We start from the raw sequence: 23558 nt of genomic DNA on the forward strand, positions 1-23558 counted from the left end.
TTGACACATGTTTCTTGCATGGCTTCAAAGGTGAAATTTAGTTCATTATTCTCCTCTTTACCTTCAAGACATCCACAATTCTCGGAGAATGGAACACTTTTTTGCAATCACAAAATATTGGTCTACATGCATGAAAACATTTTTAACCATCCCCGACAGGCTTTCATCGAAAGCACCATAGGCTTCACTACGGAAAATATCACTTAGACTGGGCGCCACCTTTGAACCGATGCAAGCTATAGATTTATGCAAGAACACTTCATCGTTGAAACCGACATATGTAGTGTTCAAGTAAAACGAAAGCAATTCAATAAAGGACTCTGCATTTATTCCACACTATTTTGTAAAGCAAATTCATCATTGTCGACCTTTATACATTCTTCCACTGCAACAAAAATATGGTTTTGAGGCAGTGAATCGTACATACCCTCAGCATCAATACTGAAGGCTGCGAAATTTGCAAGATGTTCATTTTCTAAATATTCACTGATCATTTCAGAATTTCTCACAAGGAACGGCTACGCAAGTTTCACAGACGAGATGCATATTTTCAAGTAGGTCGTCACGTGAACGTGCCAAGTGGCCGTCTCAGTGTCTACTGCGCGGAAGTCAATGCCAGTTTAGTGCGTTTTGGTGGTGCAGAACACTTCAAGATGCAATTTGGGGGCCTTCCTAACAGACTGGGCTAAAACCGCAATATTCTTTTTTTTTAAGATACATCTTTTCAAGTAGCGACAACGCTTGTTTTTCTTTTTCTTGATGCCAAATTAACAATTGCCTTCTTGAATTTCTTCTGTACTGCTGACACAGCCTTTTGCTGGTGCGTACCTTAGGATAAAACAAGGTACCTATCAGGAAAAGGCGCTTTGCCTAGCTTGCTTGGTGTCATGTCGGCACCAAATAAACTAGGTAAAGTTTCCGCCTTAGTATAAAGAAGGAAGCAAGGTACAGAAGGCGGTAGTTCTGAAAAATGCTCGCTTAAACAAAAGAATAAGTATGTCCCGTGTTCCCTTGGTGCTGTTTACCAAATGCCTTTGTCATGTGGTGGGTCGGACATTGGCCACATGGGCCGTTGTTGAAATGGGCGTGGAAGAGTGCACTTTAACTCCTTGAAAGGCACACCCACATCACATTTGTTGTATCGCTGCCGCTCATGTTTCCAGCGCTCTTGTCAGCCCTGCTTTTATAACAGTGTCGCAGTTTTCCGTCACCCCAATCAGCTCAAGCGAAATATTATAGGCGCTTTCAACGCCAGCAGGCTTGGTGAAAAGTGCATTAGTGAGGCCTCTGTTTATTTACGCGATAAAGAAGTGGCCTTTCTTGACCGTTGTTGACTGCAGGATCAAGCGCAACCCTTCTTTTTATTTATATCACTCTTTGGTTGTGATACTAATCGTAGCGCATTCGCAGTTCCGCTATTATTTTATGTACAATTGTTTGCTCTTTCTAAAAAAATCGCACTTGATAGTCAGCACTCGTGCTGTCTCGTTCTTCTCTTTGTGTTCCTTTATTACCGCGCTGTTTCTAAACCTCGTCGCAATACCAACTCGCTCAACCCTCCATCCTGCGGCAGCCCATTTCTTTTCCGACGGGCTATTTTCAGTGTCTGCGTTCAATCCAACTAACCCAGTGACCTCAGTTTCGCTCATCGCTGCGTGGAATGTTAGCGCGCGTATAAGCATCGAAACCCGTCCTGAAGACTTCCAGCGAGTGTACGGCCGGCTGCAACCCACTCCAGATCGTTCCAGGGGTTACTGCAAGATGTTCTCAGAAGAGTGGCGTCACCAAGTCCGGTTCTTCAGGGATTGCCTCAGGACTCACTGCGGTGGGCGAACCCGTGACCGGTTGTATAGGGGTTGTTTGTAACGTTACCACAGTCATGTGTTTCACAGTCGTGCTTAGCATGGACAAGTACCGCCATCCCGCGGAGCCCGACGTAACGAGTGACAGCGCGCTTGCACGGTTGCATGGAGGAGAAGAGGGGTGCCTGATCGGCGGGCCGTGTCGCCTAGCAACAGACGCTTCACCACAGATATGGCGGCGCACTCGTATGTCTGCCTGCATGCATTCCACGCCATTGAATACCGGCTATAGCGCCGGTTCTTTCTGACATATTTTTGGTACAAGGCATGTGGATGATTTTTTGGTTTGCTTAAACCAAGGCGTTCACATTAAAAGTAGCATCCCTCCAACCATTGCACAATTTGAGTCTGCGCATCAGGGCCTTGATTTCACATATGAAAAACCTGTTAATGATTCCATTCAATTCCTTGACATTAAGCTGAAGACGGGACTGTCACACACGTGTTGGTGCTATAGTACGAGAGGAGAGAAGGCGCTGCTGCCATACGATTCAGCACACTCAAAGTTGATTAAGAGAGCCATAGCCACTTCTTGCATGCCGCAAGCCATCAAGAAATCCTGCGAACACAGTGTCACGGAAAGTCTGTCTTTTCAAATTGATCGCCTAACACAAAGAGGGTTCACTAATCAAGTACTTGCCTCTGTTCAAGAAAAACTGTTAAGAACAGTGGTAAAGGAGATCAAAAAAGAGAAAGACAGCAAAAAATACTAAGAAGCGTTCGATCGTTCTGCCGAACATCCACAAAACTTCCCACAAGTTAAACAAATTTGGCACGAGGCATGATGTCCCGGTAGTTTTTTCTGCTCCCGAAAAACCAAAAATGCTGTGCAAGATGACTAACAAAACAAGAGATGCTAAACAAACAGGATGTGGCGTTAAGCAAACGAGCAAGTTTGTCACATGCTGCTCCGGGTTTGTCTATATGTCGTGCGGGAAGGCTTACACAGGCCAAACTGAACGCTGCGTTAACGAACAGCTCAGAGAACACAAAAATATGTGCAAGCAAGTCTCAGCACCAGGGCACTTGGCTGCCCACTGCGCCAGACATGGGGGCCCTGCGCCATTCGAACGCACCACGGTTCTCTTTAAATCTACAAACACGATCCCCAGCGAGATATGGGAAGCCTATGCCATTCGAAAATAAAAAAGACTGTATCAGTTTGCCATCGATTGCTTCGTCGACAAGAGAGATGGAACTACTAGACAGTTCGTAGGCCAACGCATGCGCATTACAAATATTGCATATATTTTCATCGAGATTGATTAACTCTTGATGATCGTTAGAGTTTTTTGGCGCAAGGCCAGCTGGGGCAAAGAGCGCCAAACAAAAGTATCTAAAATAAAATATAGGCTACTAGAGCCAAAATAACAATAAAATCAATTAACGGCAATGGTGATGGCTGGTGTATAGGGCCAGATATGATTATGCGTGATAGGAGATGAGGTTTAAAAACTTGACGTCGGACAAATACTCAAACACACGTTTCACGGAAACAATGGCATCATCACCTAGGAAAAACGATGGATGTAGGGGAATATGTTGTCTGTAGAGTTCTCTGAAGTGTTTGTGTCGTGTTGTGTGAAGTGCCTTGCATGTGATTAGTATGTGCACTACGGATAGGGCCTCTCCGCACCTGCCGCACTGGGGTCTAGAAGATCCCGTCAGCAGATACGAGTGCGTCGCATGGGTGTGCCCTATCCGCAGCCTACCCAAGGCGACTTCCGTGTGTCTGTTGTGTGAGTCAGTTGTGTACCGTCCCAAGTGTGGCTTTATTACATGTAGTTTGTTGTCTGTCTGTTCGTCCCAGTGTGTTTGCCATGTTCTGCGCAGGTGTTGTCTTATGTGTGGCTTGAGGTCTGTGTAGGGTACCGTTGTAATGTCCACAGTGTTCCTGAGTGCAGCCGCACCGGCCCTCTCGTCTGCCAACTCGTTCCCAGAGATCCCTGCGTGTCCTGGGACCCAGCAGAGGACCACCTCATGCTTTTGTGCATACACGGACATGATAGTGCAGAATACAAGATTAACTATGTGGTTTCTGGGGGGCTTGTGCGATGACAGTGCGCGAACAACACTCAAAGAATCTGTATATATGATGGAATTGGGAATGTGATTTTCAAGGATGTGTCGTACAATCAGTAAAATTCCATACGCTTCCGCTGAAAAAATTGATGTGTGCACGCTCATGGTTCTGGCTGCATTGAAATTAGGACCATGAGCAGCGCACGACACCATACTGGAGGTTTTAGAAGCGTCACTATAAAATTCTGCACATGTGTATTTAAACTGCAAAGACAGAAAGTGCTGCAGTATTGCAGCTCGTGGTACACGATTTTTGTCAAGTCTCATAAAAGAGAGGTCACACGACACAGGGCGAACTTGCCAAGGCGGTAAACTGTTAGAAAAGGATGACCTGTACACATCTAAAAACGAAGCACTGAGATCCGAGGCTCGCTCTCTCACTCTCAGTGAAAAGGGCAGAGGAACGGATGGGCGATTTGCAAAGAGCAGAGATGTTGATGTATCGTTAAAGACAGGATAAAAAGGGTGATTATTCAGTGATGAAATTTTAAAAGCATATAGCAAGTCCATGTACGTTCGTTGGTTCTCAAGGCTCCACTTATCACACTCGACATACAGACTCTCGACAGGGCTAGTGCGAAAAGCACCCGAGGCGAGACGAAGCCCCAAGTGTAGCACTGGGTCAAGCATTCGCAACGCTGTTTTAGTCGCCGACCCATATACCACACTGCCATAGTCTAAACGAGACCCAACCAAAGCAGTATAGAGCCGTAGTAGGAGTTCTTTGTCGGAACCATAAGATTGATGGGAGAGAACCTTAAGTATATTCATTGTTTTCAGACATTTATGTTTAAGTTCCTTGATGTGTGGAATGAATGTGAGTTTCTGGTCAAACACAACACCTAAAAACTTGTGCTCCTTGTTCACAGGAAGCGACACGCCATTAAGAGTAATGTCTGGGTCCGTATGGACCCCGCGCTTCCTGGAGAACACAACGCAGGAGCTTTTTACAGGATTTAATTTAAAACCATTCTTGTCTGCCCAGCCGGCAAGTTTCTTTACACCAAGCTGGACTTGACGTTCGCAGATTGACATATTGCATGATTTAATTGATTAACTCTTCCTGTCATGGCATCTGAACTTTTTTCCTTATAAGTTGTGTTTGTTGTGATAAATAAATCAGTAGCTACTGTGCGCTTCACTTGTGTGTGTAAATCCTCGTCCTTGTGTCTCCTCGCGCCAGTAGTGTTCCGAGTTCCATTCTCCGCAATATTGGGGATGTCTTGAAGGTACAGAGAAGGGTATGGGCCGAAATTTCACCTTTAAAGCCCTGAAAGAAACGTGTATCCAATTTCTGAACCTTTCGTAAAGTTGGGCCTGAACCATGTTTGATGGAAATTTGCACCCAGATCCGTGAAACCCTTGTTGAACAACTATTCAGGCCACAATAAACTTTTAAGGAGTGCAATAACTTTTTCTAGTCTTCGTTGCCACAATTAACTTTTAAGGAGCGCAATAGCTTTTTCTAGACTTCGTTCAGCGTTGCGAAAATCGTGCGTACACTCAATAAACGAAAGGTTAAAGGAACAGGTCAATAACTAAAAGAAGCAGGTTTTCCAACTAGTGCTTTGGCGTCAGCGTGTAATATGCTTCTAAGAGTGATAAAAGGCTGCGATGAGCTTGGACAACACAAGGAAGTAACACAACAAAAAAAGCAGGGTGTCGAACCGGAACTGGAACCGAACCGAAAACCAGAACCAAACCCGAATTTTTGCCCCGAACCGGAACTGAACTGGAACCGTATTTGTTACGGAATTTTGGAACCGGACCCGAACCAGAACGAAGCGAAGGAACCGTTCCGAACCGGTTCCGGGGCCTCAAAAATATGATTTTTAGTTTTCCACTTCGGTACCCTACCTTGCGTCTGAAGATATTTTGCTACTCGCCAGACAGCACCATGAAATATTTTGCATAGTCTGCACTTCCCAAGGTCCATCATGTTCTCTTCTAACTATTGCCCTCAATTTAATGTAAAGTTGTCCGTATATACTATCAGTTTGCGTTAGGTACTGCCCATTTCTCCCAATTATCTTTTACCTTTAGCATAACTTAAGTTAGAACGCATATTCCGAGGCAACATATCAAGGAATATTCTTCATGGTTTCTATCTGCATGGTGTTTAAAATCGTGTAAAGTTTTCAATGTGCTGTTAATTCGCTGTCCGCTTGTGAAGGCCTTCAGGGACACCATCAACAATTAATCCATATCTTCCACCTATTTTAGTTTTAATGGGCAATGATATGCAAGCAGCACTGAGACACAAACACTCGTAGTTCTCAAACTTAACGTCACTTTTTTTGTATACAGTGCCGTTGTGTCCTTTGGTTGCGGCTCTAAGACAACGTGAGATATAAAAAATGGGGGATCATATTTTCCACTTTTAAAGTATATTTGATAGCATTTTCATGTTATCTTGAATCTGCTCAACCTTAAACTTAAGAGGCGGGTGGATGAAAGTCGATTAATGCGGGTTAGCGGGTAGACTGGGGTGGATTAGGTAGGTGAGTGAATGAGCTAATATGAATTAGTTGGACTGGTGTGTTGATTAATTTAGATTACAGGAATTAGCGGGTCAGTTAAGGCGGATTAGATGGTCGGACCACATATTATATCTTTGGGGTCCTTGGCATTTGGATATTTTGGAGCGTTCTCCTTCTGCACCAATCAGGAAATTTTGTCAAACACAAAGTAGCCGCAAAGTTATGTGACGACCCCCTGAATGCTACAAAAGGTCTTTCTTTATGCCCGTATTGCGCTAATATGTTGTTTCTATATTAAAATTGACATCTCGCACTAAAGTTAAAAACTGATTGACTGATGCATATTTTATATTCATCAAAGGGTTTTCAAAACGTGTATATATATGAGGGGAGATGGTTGGAAAAAAACTAAATTGAAAGAAAAAAAAAGGGAAGAACGGTAAACTGGTTTGATGCAAGAGACGCCAGACAGCATTCTTCAGTACCTTCTCTTTCTTTGTGCTACCGTTCTGCAGCCTCACATAGGTGTAGCATCTCAACCCCTGAACACAGGCCCCTTCAAGCTAAGGAAGCGGGGCCAAAACGCCCCAGGACTACAGCCCCAAGGAAGAACGCGCCGCCCATCGCAAGGCCCGGAGGCAACAGCTGAAGGACCTTCGCAGATCCCGCCGTAATCTTCCTCCTACCACTTCTGACCTCACACGCCGCGAAGACACTTACATCCGCCGGGCTCAGACTCTCTCCCTCCCTTGTGACCTCGTTCTTCACTATATCATGAACCGAGATGGCACGCCCCACTGTCAGGTGTGTGGTGCCTATCCCGACGTTAAACACACCTACTGTACTTGTCCTCGCGCCAGGAGATCACCTCACTTTCTTCATCCACACCTTATACCATCCCACATTCCATACTTATGGGAAAACTGGGCCGCTCCTCCGCCTGATCTTCGCCCCATCCTTTGGCCTCGCCTCGCCCGGCACATTGCCCACGTGCGGGGCCCTGACACCTGCGGAATTCCCACCTGAACGTCTTCCAGGCCCACCAGAACCACATTTTCGGCAGCCCGGACATGGGCCGCTTTAAATAAAGTTTGATCTCTCTCTCTCTCTCTCTCTCTCTCTCTCTCTCTCTCTCTCTCTCTCTCTCTCTCTCTCTCTCTCATAACAGACTCTTAGCAGGTGTGGCCCAACTTTGCCAACGATCGATTGCATGTTACAACACTTCCAATGATCAATCGGAGACCACCAACGAGACAGTCACGATTGTATGGGCACCAGCTCATACTGGCATCCCCGGCAAACAAGATCACCATCCTCGTGGCTCGAGATTTGACCCGCTTAGCCAGCGGTGGTGAAGCCCGGATCGAGTGCATGCATCCTGCAGTCACAGACCAGGAAGTTACTCAGCCCTCTAGCCTCTTCCGTAGAACGTATTCCTCCCCGCACAAATAGCTACCGATTAACCAGGAAAGATTACTCCGCGCCCTGCGGGCATACACTTTCCCACACATCACCAGACTACACCTCTTTGACGGTACACAACTCTATCCATTTCGTCACTTTTGGGGAGAGCCTGGGAACCTCATACAAATAGTAGGCGGCTGAGACAAGTGTACTGTAGATCCACTCAACCTCCACGTTTCCATAGAGACTTGGGAGACAGCGATGGCCAGCTCCGGCCCGGAAGATCAGTTGCTCTTGATGGAAGCGGCTCTCGATTCGGCCCCCTCGAATGAAGACGCCTCTCTGCACCTTTGCCTCGATTTAAATAAACTTCATTTTCTCTTTCTCTCTCTCTCTGTAAGTGATCATTACTGCTGCCTGTGACTTCACTTGGCTATCATCTTTCCTAGAGCCCAATCCCTGTAACCGGTCGCTGAAGGGCCATTAGGAAGTTCCTGTCTCCGGTGGTTCCCTATCCAATGCCGTCCTATTCACGCCGTCCGATGAGCCTTTATAGCCGTTCTTTCTTTGTAATGGCTCTGTTAGCACATGAAAGATGAGCAGAAGTAAATTGCTCTAAATGCCACCTGCCACGCTTAGCAGTCGAAAATTAACGCCGACGCCGGACTGTTCTCTACTTCTAGAACTGCTAATGATTTCGTTTTAAAGCTAAAGCGCCGTTGAAACTCGGGGTAGATGGAAAGCGTAGCCGACCAAACGATTTATTTACAACGCAAAATTTTTTGTCTCATTTCGCGAAAATAGGGGTGCGTGCGAGCGTGCGTGCTTGCGTGCGTAACATTTGATCGATCCAAAAAAAGATGGCGGGCACGTAGGCTCTCCTGCCCGCCAAGGAGACCACTCGCTTGCCAGTAAACTACCTACCCGCCTGCCTGCCTGCCTGCCTGCCTGCCAGGCAGAACATTCTGGTGACTGGTGAGGATGCAAAATTTGGGGACGAGGAGCGGCCCGTCACGAGCCGCCGGGGGGGGGGGGGGGGGGGGACGCAAAACGGACCACCACGGCGACACTCAAAGGTACCAAAACACGATTGTGAACGGACGGGTCGTCTGCTTAGTAGGTCGAGGCAAAAGGCACCCTGCAGGGGAGGCTGCCCATTGCCAGAAGGTTCTGGTTAGGACGCACCGATGGGGGAGGCGCTGGACGCACCGGGGCGCTGCCAGCTGGCCAGGAGGGTACATGTACGACTTCGAAAAGACTGTGGCGAGGACGGATTATTTGGAGACGATGTGCGGCCCGTCACTGGCCGGCGAAGGGAGTGGATCACAGGGCGGTACAGCGGTGGCTCTGAAGAGCCATGGCTTAGAGCGCAGCCCTTAAGCGCCCGCTCCTGTGGTTTCGCGTAGTTTCTCATCGTCGGCCTTGTTGTAACCAGGAGAACGAAGATGCCACCGAAGATACAGCAAGCAGGAAAGCTGAGGACGAAAGTATGGCGAAAGTGGGAGGGGAGGGCGAAATTTCCAGACCGCGCGAGACATGCTCCACGGCAGCAACGTCTTACGAGATAACGACAGAGTATACCGCATGCCGTCGTGCATTCGTTAAGGACGCGATCACTTTCTAAGACACAGCAGCTATATATATGCGCCGTCTCCGAAAAGTACAGTTCGCGCTGCACTCAAATTTCGCATTAGTGACTACCTTAATCGTCGGCCATATTTTTTGTTTCCTCAAGAAAACAACTGTGGTGTATAAAATTGCAGCGTTATGAGCCAAGAATAAAATAAAATTAAATCATGAAACTGAACGGACTTAAATTAATAAAGCTAAACTTGCGGCCATACCGAGTAATGCTTTCACATTCATACAAAAACGCAGCCTTAAGTGTCCCAACGAACCTTTTGTTTCGCTTCAGTTATTGTTGTAATCGTTGACCTACCTGTCTTGTTTTGGCCCGCATTCGTGAACGTGGGAGGGTCGTAGTACCCTCCACCCGAGTGATGACCCGCAGCGTGCTGGTGGTGATAGTGACTGACCGCGAGCGCCTGTGCTCATCGCTGTTTATTCGCCACCCATGCACAATGTTTCCCACCGAGCCTGGCGGGGCCACCGAAGTTAGCGGCCAACAATAATTGGGGAGGAAGGGGGAGGGCACCACATACTCGTCACACTACCATATAAAACGTTTTGCAGTAGCTTGTACAGTTAAAGGAGCTATTGAACACTTTAGATAAACTCGCCGCGGTGGCTCAGTGGCTAAGGCGTTGCGCTGCTGAGCCTAAGGATGCATGTTCCATTCCAGGCCGCGGCGGCCGCTTTCCTGATGGACGCGGAAAGCGAAAACGTCCGTGTGTACGAGATTTAAGCGCACGTTAAAGATCCCCAGGTGGTCAAAATTAATCTGGAGCCATCCACTAAGGCGCGCCTCATTGCCTGCGTTGCATCGGCGCATTAAACCCAACAACTAAATAAATAAATGAATAAATAAACAAATGAATAAATAAATAAATAAATAAATAAATAAATAAATAAATAAATAAATAAATAAATAAATAAATAACAAGAAATCAATCAATCAACAATTTCTATAAACGCTTTCACTCTTCTGCGCACCTGGAACACTGCGAACACTATAGTTATTTCCAGCACGGAGCAACAGTGCATGATTTTCTCGTCGCTGCGGATGCAGCTTCCTTTTCTGCATAGGTTTTGTGACTTTCTTTTTAAAGTGGCTATCAAATGCGTTCTATTCTGCAACTTAAGGAAAGCCGGCAAATAGCCGCTACACCGCTGTAATGACGTCATTCAGCGGTCGAAGAACGCCAAGACCGGGATTGAGAGAAAAATATTTAAAGCAAATTTCTAAGTTACCTGATGAGGAGAGAGCAGTAATTTTTGGCTGAGGCAATTTGCGACCCCATAATCTAAGTACAGGATATGTTGTTTGACTACTTTCTGCAAGCACTCAAGATTTAGAAAAAAGTTGAAAAAAAGTGTTCCAGGGTTGCTTTAGTTTGGCCAAGACAAAATATTTGCACAAAGAAACATTCGTTGTCACTTTGTTTTGATGCCGCCTTGATAAGAAAACGAAAAACGAGCACAAAAAATTAACAGAAAAAAAAACACGCCTGCTTTTTTTCTTCGAACCCGTTTGAACCCGCTTGAACCGGTTCGAACCGGTTCGAACCGGAACGGAGTGGTGCTTTGGAACCGAACCTGAACCGAACCCGAAAGGCTTGAATCCGAACCCGAACCGAACCCGAAAAAATTCCGCTTCGACACCATGAAAAAAAGTACGCCGTTGTTCCGTATATTCACCGATACACTGATAGGTTAAAAAACGTTGCGTCCAGATATGGGGTGCAGTTTACCGTATTGGCACCAAATAAACTAGGTGAAGTCTGTGCCTTTGTAGAAATAAGGAGGCAGGGCACAGAAGCCGGTAGTTCTGACAAATGCTCGGTCAAACACAAGAAAGAGTATGTCCCTGTTGCGTTGGTGCTGTTTACCAAATACCTTCGTCATGTGGTCAGGCTTACGTTGGCCAGGGTGTTTAAACGCGCGTTTAAGAGAGCACTTTAATTCCTAGAATGACCCACCCACATCTCATTTGTTGAACGACTGTCTTTCGTGTTCCTCGCGCTCCTGGGAGTCCCACTATGACAAAACTGTGATACTGTTCCGTCGTCCCAATCAGCTCAAGCGAGAACTAGAGAGGCTTTAATATAAGCAGGCTTGGAGACAAGTGCATCAGTCAGGCCGGCATTTTTTACATGATAAAGAAGTGGTCTTTCTTGATTTTCGTTGGATGCAGGAACAAACGTAACCCTTTTCTTTATCTCTATCAGTGTTTGGGTGTGATACTAATGGTAGCGCATGCGCAGTTTGATAACCCTTGTCGCGCAGTCGACGCAAGTAACGCGAAAGCTGTGCTAGAGCAAAACGTGCGCAAAAATTTAACTTACGGACAACATGGGTACAGATGCAGCCTTCTTGGCTGCAGTGTCCTGCCACGCCCATTAATTCTTTGTTCGCAATGTACTTCGCCCTGCAGCCACTGTTACAGGATTCATCCTGGCAGTCTGTTTTGGTTTCGTCAGTTTTGTCTCCTACCGTTTCTTCGCCTTTGTCCGTTTCGCCTTTCTTCGCTGCGTCATTGTCCGTTTCTGTAGTTTGGTTCTTTTTGTCTTGGTTCAAATCATCTTTTTTCTCTTCTTCGGTCGGTCCATGGCCTTGGTCCGGTTTGGGTTCATTAGTGTCGCCTCCTACCGTATTGTTGACTTTGTCCGTTTCGCCTTTCTTCGCTGCGTCATTGTCCGTTTCTGTGGTTTGGTTCTTTTTGTCTTGGTTCAAATCGCGTTCGAAAAACTCTTGGTCTAGCTCTTCTTCGGTCGGTCCATGGCCTTGGTCCGGTTTGGGTTCATTAGTTCCGCCTCCTACCGTATTGTTGCCTTTGTTCATTTCTCCGCCTCCATCGGCGTCGCCATTGCCGCCGTTGCCTTGGGCTCCTGTCTCTCTGTTCTCCCCCAGGTAGAAAATAAGCGGGTTTAGTTTTAAATCACAAGGCAATTCCATTCATCGTCACAATTTCCTCAGCGTGACCATGTCGCCCTTCCTAACAAAAGAGCATTTCAGCGAGGATGCAAAAAATCACGCGGAAACTGCTGCGGGAGTCAACTGAATGATGCGTGAGCATTTGCTAGCAATCGTCTTCTGCTTGACGTCGAGACCTGGTCGGTTTAGCATCGGCGAGCAACACCGCAGAAAAATCACTCAAATGGAGCTACGCGGGTACAACGGTGAGTCGGGCAATACCCAGCACGAGAGACGCGGAAAGTACGATTGGTAGCAATGGTCAAGCATCTTTCAAAGCTTCCGCAGGTACCAGGCGCAATTAAAATGGACAGTAAATTTTGAAAGCTAAGCAAATGCAACATTTCCTTGATAATGTATATACTGTCTCTTCTGGTGTGCTGCTCTCCTTGGTTCTACTTTCTTTCGAATCGCCTTTTATAGTGAGCGCTCGCGATCGTCTTGGCACTATAAGGGGCCGTGAAGACAAAAAATTTACGCATCTCTACGAGGTGAATAATGACGAGTGGGCTATGCACTGGGGATCGTTCTTACCGTTAATCACCCGTGGCATTGCCCACTCGCGCATGTAAATGAATGAGAACGCGTGCGTACAGTATATACAATTCAAATTCAATCCTATCCCATACAATTCAATTTAATCCAATCCAATCAAATAAAATCCACATCCAAATCGAATCCATTTCATTGCATTTCATTTCAGTTGAATTCAATCCAATTAAATCCAATCCAATCCACCCCAATGTAATCCAATCCAATCCAATGCTCCTTGCGCATGCGCAACAGTGTGTACACGGTCGCCGAGCACCGGACAGAGCGTGATCTAATGTGCTTCACCCCTAAAAATAACTTTTTGTACTTTGAAAGAACAAGGTTCCTTTTCCGCCCTCAGCTTCATGCCAGCCACAAAAGACGGTCATCTGCTCCTTTCGTTGCAAATGTCGTCAAAAGACGACAGTCTTTATCGGCTTTTGTCAAGTAAATGCCTCCCTCCGCTTTGCAGCTCACCTCTCATACTGTTCCTCTTACGTCGCGCTCCTCCCAAGGTAAAGACGCCAAAGGTTCTTAAAATATTTTAAATTTCCCGCTTTCCACTGCTCCAAACCGGGTGTCTCGATGCCAACGCTGCCGTACGGCGAAGACGCGCGTGAATCGAGGCGCTCTACTTCAACGTTTATAGAACCGCGTTGCCCTACTCCACGTGCGTTGCCAGCGGAACGTGGAACCTATCTAGTGGAACCTTTCGTAACTGTTGCCGGCTGATTCCTTAAAATGGCGCCAGAAGCTATAGTGGTGCGGGCGACAGCAGGCGACGGCGGAGGGAATTTTTTTTCTGCAGTTGATGAAGTCTTTAATTTCGCGAAAGTCAAGCATGTATGATTTTTTACAAAGGAACACTGCAAATATCACTTCCTTATTAATTTGTTGTATTATGTATGCGTAATGTCTTGTTGTTCTTCAACAATGTTGACAAGTATGAACATTACACCGGACTTAGACGGGTACATTTAGCTGTGACTATATAAGACTATTGCGTAGGCATTGTTTTACATTAGCCGGGTGGCTGAATCGAGTCACAGACAGACAGATGGACAGACAGACAGACAGACAGACAGACAGACCAAAATTTCTTGGTTTAAGTAGCCCAAGAAAGACTATCGTCTTTAAAAGAAACGTACCAAGTGTTGAAAAATCCGAACTTTTGCGCTGCAGCGACGTGTTATAGAAAGGAGTGACGTTCAGATAAGCCAGCACTTTGAGACGGTCAAACATGAAACAAGCCACGTCGCTATCCAAGCGGTCGCGTTTCATGTACAAACAGTGATGTAACAGTGTTCCGGCTTAGTGTGTACAGGGTGCCTCTTGTAACGTATATTACAACACGAACTGGATGTTCATCCACACGCTTTTCAAGCGGCAAGCGCTCAAGGCCAACCGAACCTCACTTTTCGGCATTCCGTAATACTTGCTTTGTAAGCAATCATCATCATCATCATCATCATCATCATCACCAGCATATCTACGCCCACTGCAGGGCAAAGGCGTCTCCCATTATTCTCCAATTACCTCGGTCCTGTGCCAACTGTGACCAATTTATCCCCGCAAACTTCTTGATCTCATCTGCCCATCTAACTTTCTGCCGCCCCCTGCAACGCTTGCCTTCTCTAGGGATCCACTCTGTTACCCTTAATGACCAGCGGTTATCTTGCCTTCGCATTACATGCCCTGCCCACGTCCATTTCTTCTTCTTAATTTCTACTAGTATGTCTTTAACACCAGTTTGCTCCCTGACCCACTCCGCTCTCTTCTTGTCCCTTAATGTTACACCTATCATTTTCCGCTTCATTGCCCTCTGAGTCGTTCTCAATTTAAATTGAACCCTCTTAGTGAGCCTCCAAGTTTCTGCCCCGTAGGTGAGTACCGGTAAGATGCAGCTGTCATAGACTTTCTTCTTCAGCGACAATGGTAGGCTGCTATTCATTATCTGAGAATGTCTGCCATATGCACCCCACCCCATTCTGATCCTTCTAATTATTTCTGCCTCATGGTTGGGATTTGGGGTCACAACTTGGCCTAAGTAGATATATCCGCTTACCACTTCCACTGCCTCGCCACCTATCTCAAACTGCTGTGCTGTCCCGAGGTTATTGATCATTACTTTAGTTTTCTGCATATTAATTTTCAGGCCCACTGTTCTACTCTGTTCGCCGAGTGCGGAAAGCATGCTTTGCAATTCGTCCCCCGAGTTACTTAGCAAGGCAACGTCATCAGCAAACCTGAGGTTACTGAGGTATTCTCCCTTAACCCTTACTCCCACCTGTTCCCAATCCAACGTTCTGAATACTTCTTGTAAGCATGCTGTGAATAACATTGGAGAGATTGTGTCTGCTTGTTTGTGTCTGCTTGTCTGACGCCCTTCCTTATAGGTATTTTACTGCTCTCCCTATGGAGGATGATGGTAGCTGTAGACCTATTGTAGATATCTTCTAGTATTCTTACATAATGCTCATCTACCCCCTGGTTCCGTAATGCCTGAATGACTGCTAGGGTTTCAACCGAGTCAAATGCTTTCTCATAATCTATGAAGGCTATATATAGGGGTTCATTATACTCAGCGCACTTCTCTACCACCTGATTGATCGTCTGAATATGGTTCATTGTTGAATAACATTAAAGGAACCCTGCGTATTCTTTAGGTTGACTGAAATCTAAGGTTGCAGAGATTCGGTTAGCGATTACCTTGGTAAATACCTTGTAGACGACTGACAGTAAGCTGATCGGCCGGTAATTTTTCAAGTCCTTCATGTCACCTTTCTTATGGATTAGGATAATGTTCGCGTTCTTCCAGGATTCCGGTACCATTGTAAGATATAGCCTGTTTTCAATAGCGAGGCACGCATGCAGGTAGCAATGTGAGTGCGCCGTCACTGGGTACGTCGGTCTCCGCAGGATGGCGACACTTGTCCGTGTTGAACGCATGATATGGGTTGGACATACCAAGATCTAGCCCGCCGAAAGCAAAGTAATGCCTCGACCCCTATGTGAGGGCGATTAACGACAACTCTGTTTGGACAACCCTTGAGAGCTGGGATGAAAGGGAGCAGACGACGCACGCCGGTGTTGTTTTAAATGCAGAGCATTTCAGTAACTCACGATGTCACCCGCGTTGTCCCGTCGTAGTCCGCACCGTCGTTGTCCGCACCCCTCCCCCTACACTATATAAAAGAAAATACTATCCGGCGCCTGGTTTCGATCCCTCGACCCTGCGCGCGGAACGCAATGTACATGGTCCTCTACCCACTGCGCCACAAAGCCGACACAGAATGGGACGCTACGAACGCGCCTTATATCGTTGACTCATTCAAATTACTGCTGACGAGCGCTCTCTCGTCTGCAGTTGCCACAAGTGCAACAACATTAAGGTAACGCAAACTACTTAACGTCGTGGGCCCCCGGAAATGCTTTGCATTTGATCGTGCCCCTCGCGAGGGGGATATTTCACTGCGTCGCCATGCGAACAGTTTTCCACGCTTTAGTTACAGTTCTTTCTTTGCTGGGGTGCCGACGAGCGGCGCCACCTCCTCGCACTTCGCCGCGGGAGGATAAGCGGAGGGGGCGAGAGATGGCGCTGGCGTCTCCGCGGCCGCGTCTGCAGCCTCCGCGGGCACCGGCGCCGGCGCGGGGTCATCGCCCTTCTTTAAAAGTTTAGTTCGCACGCCACGCAGGAACAATTTTCGTTTCTCGGCACGGTGACATCCTCCAAATCGTCAGAGCTAGCTGGCACGCTACATCTTAAGTTCGTGCCTGCCCCCAGGCTCAATTAAATGACAGAGTAGATTGAAGCCAGTTGCTATGTGGATCACTGTCGGCTTTCTTCTTTTGATAGACCACGGCTGGCACAATCGATTGCCTCTTCACAGCCGTTGTGCGTTTGTATGAGAATAGCACCCAAGCCAATGTCGGTGGGGTCTTTGTGCATTTCAGCATCGGCGTACTCGTCGAAACGGACAAGCACCGGTGGGCGCTGCAGGCAGTTTTGAAGCGTGCAGAAAGCATTCTCCTGCTTTTCTTCCCAGCGGAACTGAACGTTGTTTTTAGTAAGGCACGTGAGGGGTTCGGCGTTGTTTGCGGAGTTTTTTCCCTTGCGTTTGTCTTCACCCTTGTGCGAGAACCTTGCCTTTTCAATACATTCGGTTTGGAGTGCTATTGAACAGTGCGGCCACGGGCGAAAGCATTTCGTGACTGCGTCAGCGCGCTGTGTTTTCTTTCATGTGCTGGGCTTGGCGCAAGCCTACCTGCTTAATTCGCAGCCGGCTGTACGAGATTTTCGAGCCCACTTAACAAGTGATGCTTTGTGAAGGCTGGGCACATGCATCCTGCATGGGGCACATGCTTATGCCCTTTACAAAATGCACAACTGTATGCAGTTGTACTTACGTAAGTAGGAGGAGGAGGGAATCTAGCTCCTCATGCTGGAAAAGCTATTATTAAAACAAAACATACAAAATGAACAAAAACACAGAAAATCTCAATGCTAACATAATATAACCAGAAAACCTACAATTCAAATCTCGATGCAAAACTTCGTAATTTATCCGGGATTTTGGGTTAGCTTTGATTTCTTTGGATATAAAGGATACGCGGATGTCTATCATAAAAAAGTAGGCAGTTGCTGCTCATGGCTATGAGGTAATATCATTCGTGTTGCAATTATTTTGCGCACCTGGCATATGACAAGCGAATTCGTGTGCACACTTGACAGTCACTGCTACCGTAAAATTCATTTAAAACGCGGTCGTTCTTGATATTTTAGCCCCCGCTAAAAATAACTGGGCGTACTTATATTACGCATTGCATAATACAGCCCGTTTGAAATAAATTGCGAACTGGAATAGCGCGGCAACAATATGTTGAGCAACTTCCTAGAACAGTTATTTCTTTAGGAGTACCCAGGCAGAGCTGGTCACAGCCCGAGATGCCGGGGCGGAACGCTACGAAAGGGCACGCATTTGCACGATGGCGAAGGGGTCCAGGAGCGAAAAATATCACTTGACCACTAACACTACGTAACGTATTACGTCACGTATTTTTTTTTGTCTTCGGCATGCGGCCGCAGTGGAACAAGCCGTGCCATGTCCGTGGCCCTTCGGCCATGTCCGTGGCGATTTCAGTGTTGCCAAGCGAAAAAAGTGACAGCTGAACTTTTCAATTAATACCACCTATACACGTCCAGATGTTTAGACGGCGCCACGTCATGAAATTTCTCTACGCAACCTTGCGTCCCATTCAGACGCTCACGGAAAGCCCGTCACGTAAGTTCAAGAGAATCACGTGGATTTAAAGCCGACGTCAATTACTGGGCTAACGGATGGACCAAATCACCAAAATAAAAATGGTGCGAGGTTATTCATCGACCGTAAGTTCAACCTCTGCGGCGTAGACAAATCAAAACACCTTAAACGTTTTTTTAGATCAGAACACTTGAACGTACTTTCCTTATAAGAATTAAACCCAGTTCCAGCCATTGTGAAATCTGCTGAAACCGCTGTGCTGTGGTTCTCTTGTGTAGCCTGGAAAGTCAAGGGGCGCTCGCACGAAAACGGAAGCACCGTCGCCACGCAAATTCTACGGTTCCCGCAAAGAAATCGGCAGGTAATAATCAGCGCGGGGAAGCGGAAGAAAAAGAGAGAGAGAGAGAGAGAGAGAGAGAGAGAGAGAGAGAGAGAGAGAGAGAGAGAGAGAGAGAGAGAGAGAGAGAGAGAGAGAGAGAGAGAATCTTTTATTAAATATATGCACGCAGGCCTGCTTAGCCCTCACATTCCAGAGGACCTCTGGCGAGGTCTTCAAGCCGCTGCCTGATGTACGCCGACAGTAGCCTTTGCTCTTCGGTGGTGCTTCTAGCGGTCAGCCATCCTTTGTTGGGTGTGTTTCTAGTGTTTTGTATGGTTGTGCAGTTCCAGAGAATGTGATCTTGGTCGAGTATCACGTTACAGGTGGAGCAAGTAGGGGGTGGTGTGTCAGGATCTCCCCATATCTCGTGTAGTCTTGCAGGAGTGTGCAAGGTGTCCGTTTGAGCTCGTCTTATTAGGGTTGCTTGGTGTCTAGTGAGCGTGTCTGAGAGCTGTGGCAGTTTCCGTCTTCCCGTTGAGTAGTCCTTCAATTTAGGTGCTGTTGGGGCCGTGAGCGTTTCATTTGGTTGGAAGTTGGCAGGAGCCCGGGCTGCGGCTTCTCGTGCCAGCTGATTAGCTTTTTTGTTGCCTGCCATTCCTTCGTGCCCAGGTATGCAGTGGTGTTGTTGATGGCCGTAGCTATGGGTTGTGGCAGTTCCATGCTTCGCAGTTGGTGACAGGCGCTTTTTGAATCCGTGTGCTTCGTGGAACAGGATGTGTGGACAATGGCAGTGGCGATGGCTGTGAGTTCAGCCCAGATGTGTTTCATACCGGGAAGCAGAGCACCCCGCCCATGAGACACCACTGCGATCTCTATCGGCGGGTCTGGGAATCTGCTCCTACCTCTGCGTGACGAATGACCCACAGCCGACGGACCAAAAGACTCGGCGTACAGCACCTCGTGGTGACGCAAAAGGAAATAAGGCGGGTATGAGTAAGCTAACATCTTGTGGTTACATTTACTGCTCAAGCCTATAAGGTGCAGCAGAAAATCAATGCCATTCCTACATCCTCTAAACCAGCCGTTAGAGAAGGAATGAGCTGGAAAACTTGAAGCGGTATTTCAGAACTGGTTTCTTTACAAACTACGGAAGTCACCAGCTGATGAGCTGGTCATTTATGATCTAGGGATCATGGATTAAGCGAATCGATGCCTAGCAATGTTCTATTTTTCTTTCTTTGTCAGGTTCACAATGCTCGTGGTAACAAAGTACACGTTTCTTTCTTTAAAAAAACAAGGCAGTGAAAATTACTTTAGTCATGATTCAGTTATTTGTTTCTTCTATGACTTCAGCCATGATGTTCAGATTACGCTAGCGACATATTGGTGTACCTTTGTTATGAGAAGGTTATCGGCTTCAAGACAGCAACTTTGATGGTAGCTGTGAATACGTTGTTCGTGGCATGTGCCGTAAGGGTAAAGACAGCCTGTTCTCGTATCTCTTGATAAGGACATGCTTTACAAGCGGCAGCGATACTTACCCATTTTGAGCCAAAATATTCATGCTAAATAGGAGTACCGTGACTAGTATCACAAGCATAGCGGTTTTCTTGCCATCGACTCCAATAGACAAAAACATATCGCCCCACAAACCGAGCTGCAAAGAAAAAACAGGTTATACTTGGGCCTCCTTTGCACAGCACCAATACGAAAACCCTGGCGGCCGGTTGCGTTTTTGAAAATGAAAAGCATTTTCTAGTGATAAAATCGCTTTTTGTCTGATGAGAATATAGCCGTAACTCTTACGTACGATCACGCTGCATATGTTCTCTCCATGCCTATTTTGTTTGTTTCAATGCGCGAAATAAAAATAAAGCCTGAAAATTAGCAAAACGAAGCGAGCAATCGAAACAAACTTTCTGGCGTTGCCTTTGTCTCTCGTGTTTACTGGCGCAACCCATCTGTAGGTTAATAATCGCAAATATTCCGTTTCACTCCTTTGTTTCATTTTCGAAATAGGCAACAAATTTGTGCTCCTCAGGAATATTCGTACGCACAAATGTAAATGAATTCACTTGCAAGATTCACGTCTCCAGTGCATGTCGCGTCTGTGTAAAGCTCGTTTGAAACCGCGCGTGTCACTGCTAGTCAATATCCTTCTGTCGGTCGGAGTGTGAAGCCTCCCAGCCACGGTAATAGTGGAAAATGATTCTGTGTCAATAAGAATGCGCTTTGCAACGCAGTGCTTTAGAAAGTCGGTTGCTTGTGGACGGTGCTGCACGTGATAGTGTTCGAAGCCCGTCGCCTGCTAACATGCATAATAGCAGCAGCGGCACTCCCCCCTGCTCCCCCCCCTCCACCCTCGAGTGCTACAGAAATACTCAATCAAGCACTAAATTTCACAGTTAAGCGAACAATAAAAGAATAAGTTGACATAGGTGGTAAGACTACTTCTACTGCTGTTGGTACCATCTCATTTTAGAAAAATACTTTGTTTAAATGCAAGTCCGACTGGCTGGCTGGCTAGCTGGCTGGCTTACTTACCTACTTACTTACCTGCTTAATTACTTACTTCATAATTTCACTAAACAATAAAAAATAAATAAATTGAGGTGATTAGTTAATGAATACATCAATGATAAATTGCCTACTTATTTATTCATTTACCTTGCTTAATTATTTAACCATTTACTGAGGAAAAATAAAAATGATGACACATTCGCTTGGGTGCTGCGTGCCAACTTATAGGCCTGGTGCACTGGTATGAAGGCACAACTGCTTCGCCGTTTTCAGCGCCGATGTAGGAATTCGCTGCAAGTTCCGCATCATTCCCCACTTGTTCCGCCTCTTGTTCGGTCACTTGTGGCTCCGTCCATTACATTATCTTCGTGCTCACTAGCGTTCATGCTCGCCGAGTCCTGAGCGCGTTCCCTGGCGGCGAAGGTAGAGCCGTGCATTGGGCGCGCTCCAGCTGGTCATAAGCGCTCAAAGTAGGTTCAGCACATCCGTTTTAGAAACTAATGGGAGGTTCAGAGAAAAGAGCACTTACGGAAAGACAAGAAAGTATCCTTCAGTGCACTCTGATGAGTAAAAAAATGTCTGCAGGTGCTGACGATGACCCTCAGCGGCGACCCTCAGACGACGAACCTCAGCGGCGGAAATGGGGAAGCCGGCAAGATGGCATCGGCCGGCTACAATGACAACAAGTATGGCGTCAGCGGGGGACGCTCGCTGAAAGCGGAGGGAAGAAAGCTCGCGGAGCGCTCGGTGTCGTCGCACCTGCCGCGCCTTCCAAGCGCGGATCACAAGATTATTATAAAGCCCAGGGAAGGACTGACCCTTACCAAGCTCTCGGTGACTGTGGTTGGGGGAGCAATAAGGATGGCGGCGGCCATTCCTTGGCGAAAAGGTCAAGAGGACGACAGGGTCGTTGTGAACGATAGGCAGGGAACACTAATATACAGCACGCCAAACGCGGATGATGCCAAGAAAATGTTGGCGCTGAAGTCCATAAAGCTCGACGGGAAGGAGTGCGAGGTGTCCACCTACATGGCGGCACCAGAAAGCTGTGGCAAGGGAGTACTGCACGGACTCGATCTGAGGCTGTCTGAGAAAGAACTGGAATTGGCCTTCTCACACCGGCAGAATCCTCCCATGCTTGGTGTGCGGAGGATGGGCAACTCAACCTCGGTGATCATCACTTTTGCTGGCGACTATGTGCCGAGATGGATGATCGGTTTCGGGGCGCCGATGAAGTGTTTTCTCTACAACAAGAGATATGAAGTGTGTTATAAATGTGGTCAGCTGGGACGTCGTTCCGACGTGTGCGACAGTCCGCATGAAAAGTGCAGAGAATGTGGGAAGACCTCTCCGACGAATAAACACACGTGTGTGCCGAAGTGCTGACTGTGTGGCAAGGATCACGTAACCGGAGACAAGAGATGCAAGTCACTTTTCCGAACGCCCTACATTGTGAAGAAGCGACATTGTGAAATGAAGCTGGAAGAGGAAGCAAGGAAGCAACAAGAAAGTTTTAAGGCCGACGCGGAAAATCAACGGCGCAGCAGAAAGGACTGGTTTCGAGATCGTTCGTCGAGTAAATCCAAGAATCGCAGTCGTTCGAGAGGGCGTTCGGAATCCTTCCCTCGACTTCAATTGCTTGAGACACAGGGGCTCCACAGCAAGGAACCCCAGGACAGTGGTTGCGGCACCCAGAGGTTAGTTTCTTGTTGAATTTTCATGGCCATAAGCACTTTCTGTATACCTAATTTTCGCGGCTGGACGCGTGAGTGATAATTGTCTGGTGAGGTCATAAAAAAGGGTTGTCTTAACTTTTCGTCCTGACGTATCCCCTTAAAGGGTGGGAAAGGGTGGTGGGAAAGCACACGGTGGCGCTGGCGTGCTGGTTGTTCGCCTGCTACTGTTAACGGCTTGATATACTAGGGGTCACAAAGGAAGAGGTGAGAGCCGGGGGAAAATGGGGGCAAGGGCTGTCCTTTCTGCTGTTTCAAATGAATTAGCTGAATTGACTGGGCAGCGCCCATTAAGACAGAATAATGACCATATTAGATTGGGTGGAAAGTGAAACTGATGAGGCTAAGGCTTGTAAGGTATCAAATGAAAGGTCCGGATTAACGGAATCAAGCGAGGTAAATAAAAAAATGCTTCCTGATTGCAGTCATCAGGCAGTCATAAGGAGTCATAGATTGGGTTAACATGCAAAATGACGCTGCGAGGGCATGTGGGGAATAAAATTCAAGGTCTCGATGTGGGGAATCATTCGGGACGAAAATGAGCTATGGACATATCATGACGTAGTCATTGTAAGTGATAGATTCGGTTAACATTCAAGTTCATCACGCTAGGGCGTGTGGCGTATCAAATTAAAGGTCTCGATGAGGGTAATCACGTGCTTCCTGATTATTATCATGAAATCGTCAAACTGGGTCATAAATTAGGTTAAAATTCACAATGATGCCACTGGGTGTGCGGAGCATCAAATTGAAGGTTCCGATAAGAGAAATCA

At 46.9% G+C, this 23558-nt stretch overlaps 1 pseudogene; it reads left to right on the top strand.

Annotated features, from left to right (window-relative positions):
* The first annotated feature begins 21646 nt into the window (after positions 1-21646).
* On the top strand, positions 21647-22765 carry LOC144162210 (uncharacterized; annotated as a pseudogene).
* Positions 22766-23558: the final 793 nt, after the last annotated feature.

Source organism: Haemaphysalis longicornis, unplaced genomic scaffold, assembly GCF_048455015.1.
Source record: "Haemaphysalis longicornis isolate Haplotype H1 unplaced genomic scaffold, Haemaphysalis longicornis Haplotype H1 scaffold_12, whole genome shotgun sequence".
In the NCBI taxonomy this organism is placed as follows: Eukaryota; Metazoa; Arthropoda; class Arachnida; order Ixodida; family Ixodidae; genus Haemaphysalis; species Haemaphysalis longicornis.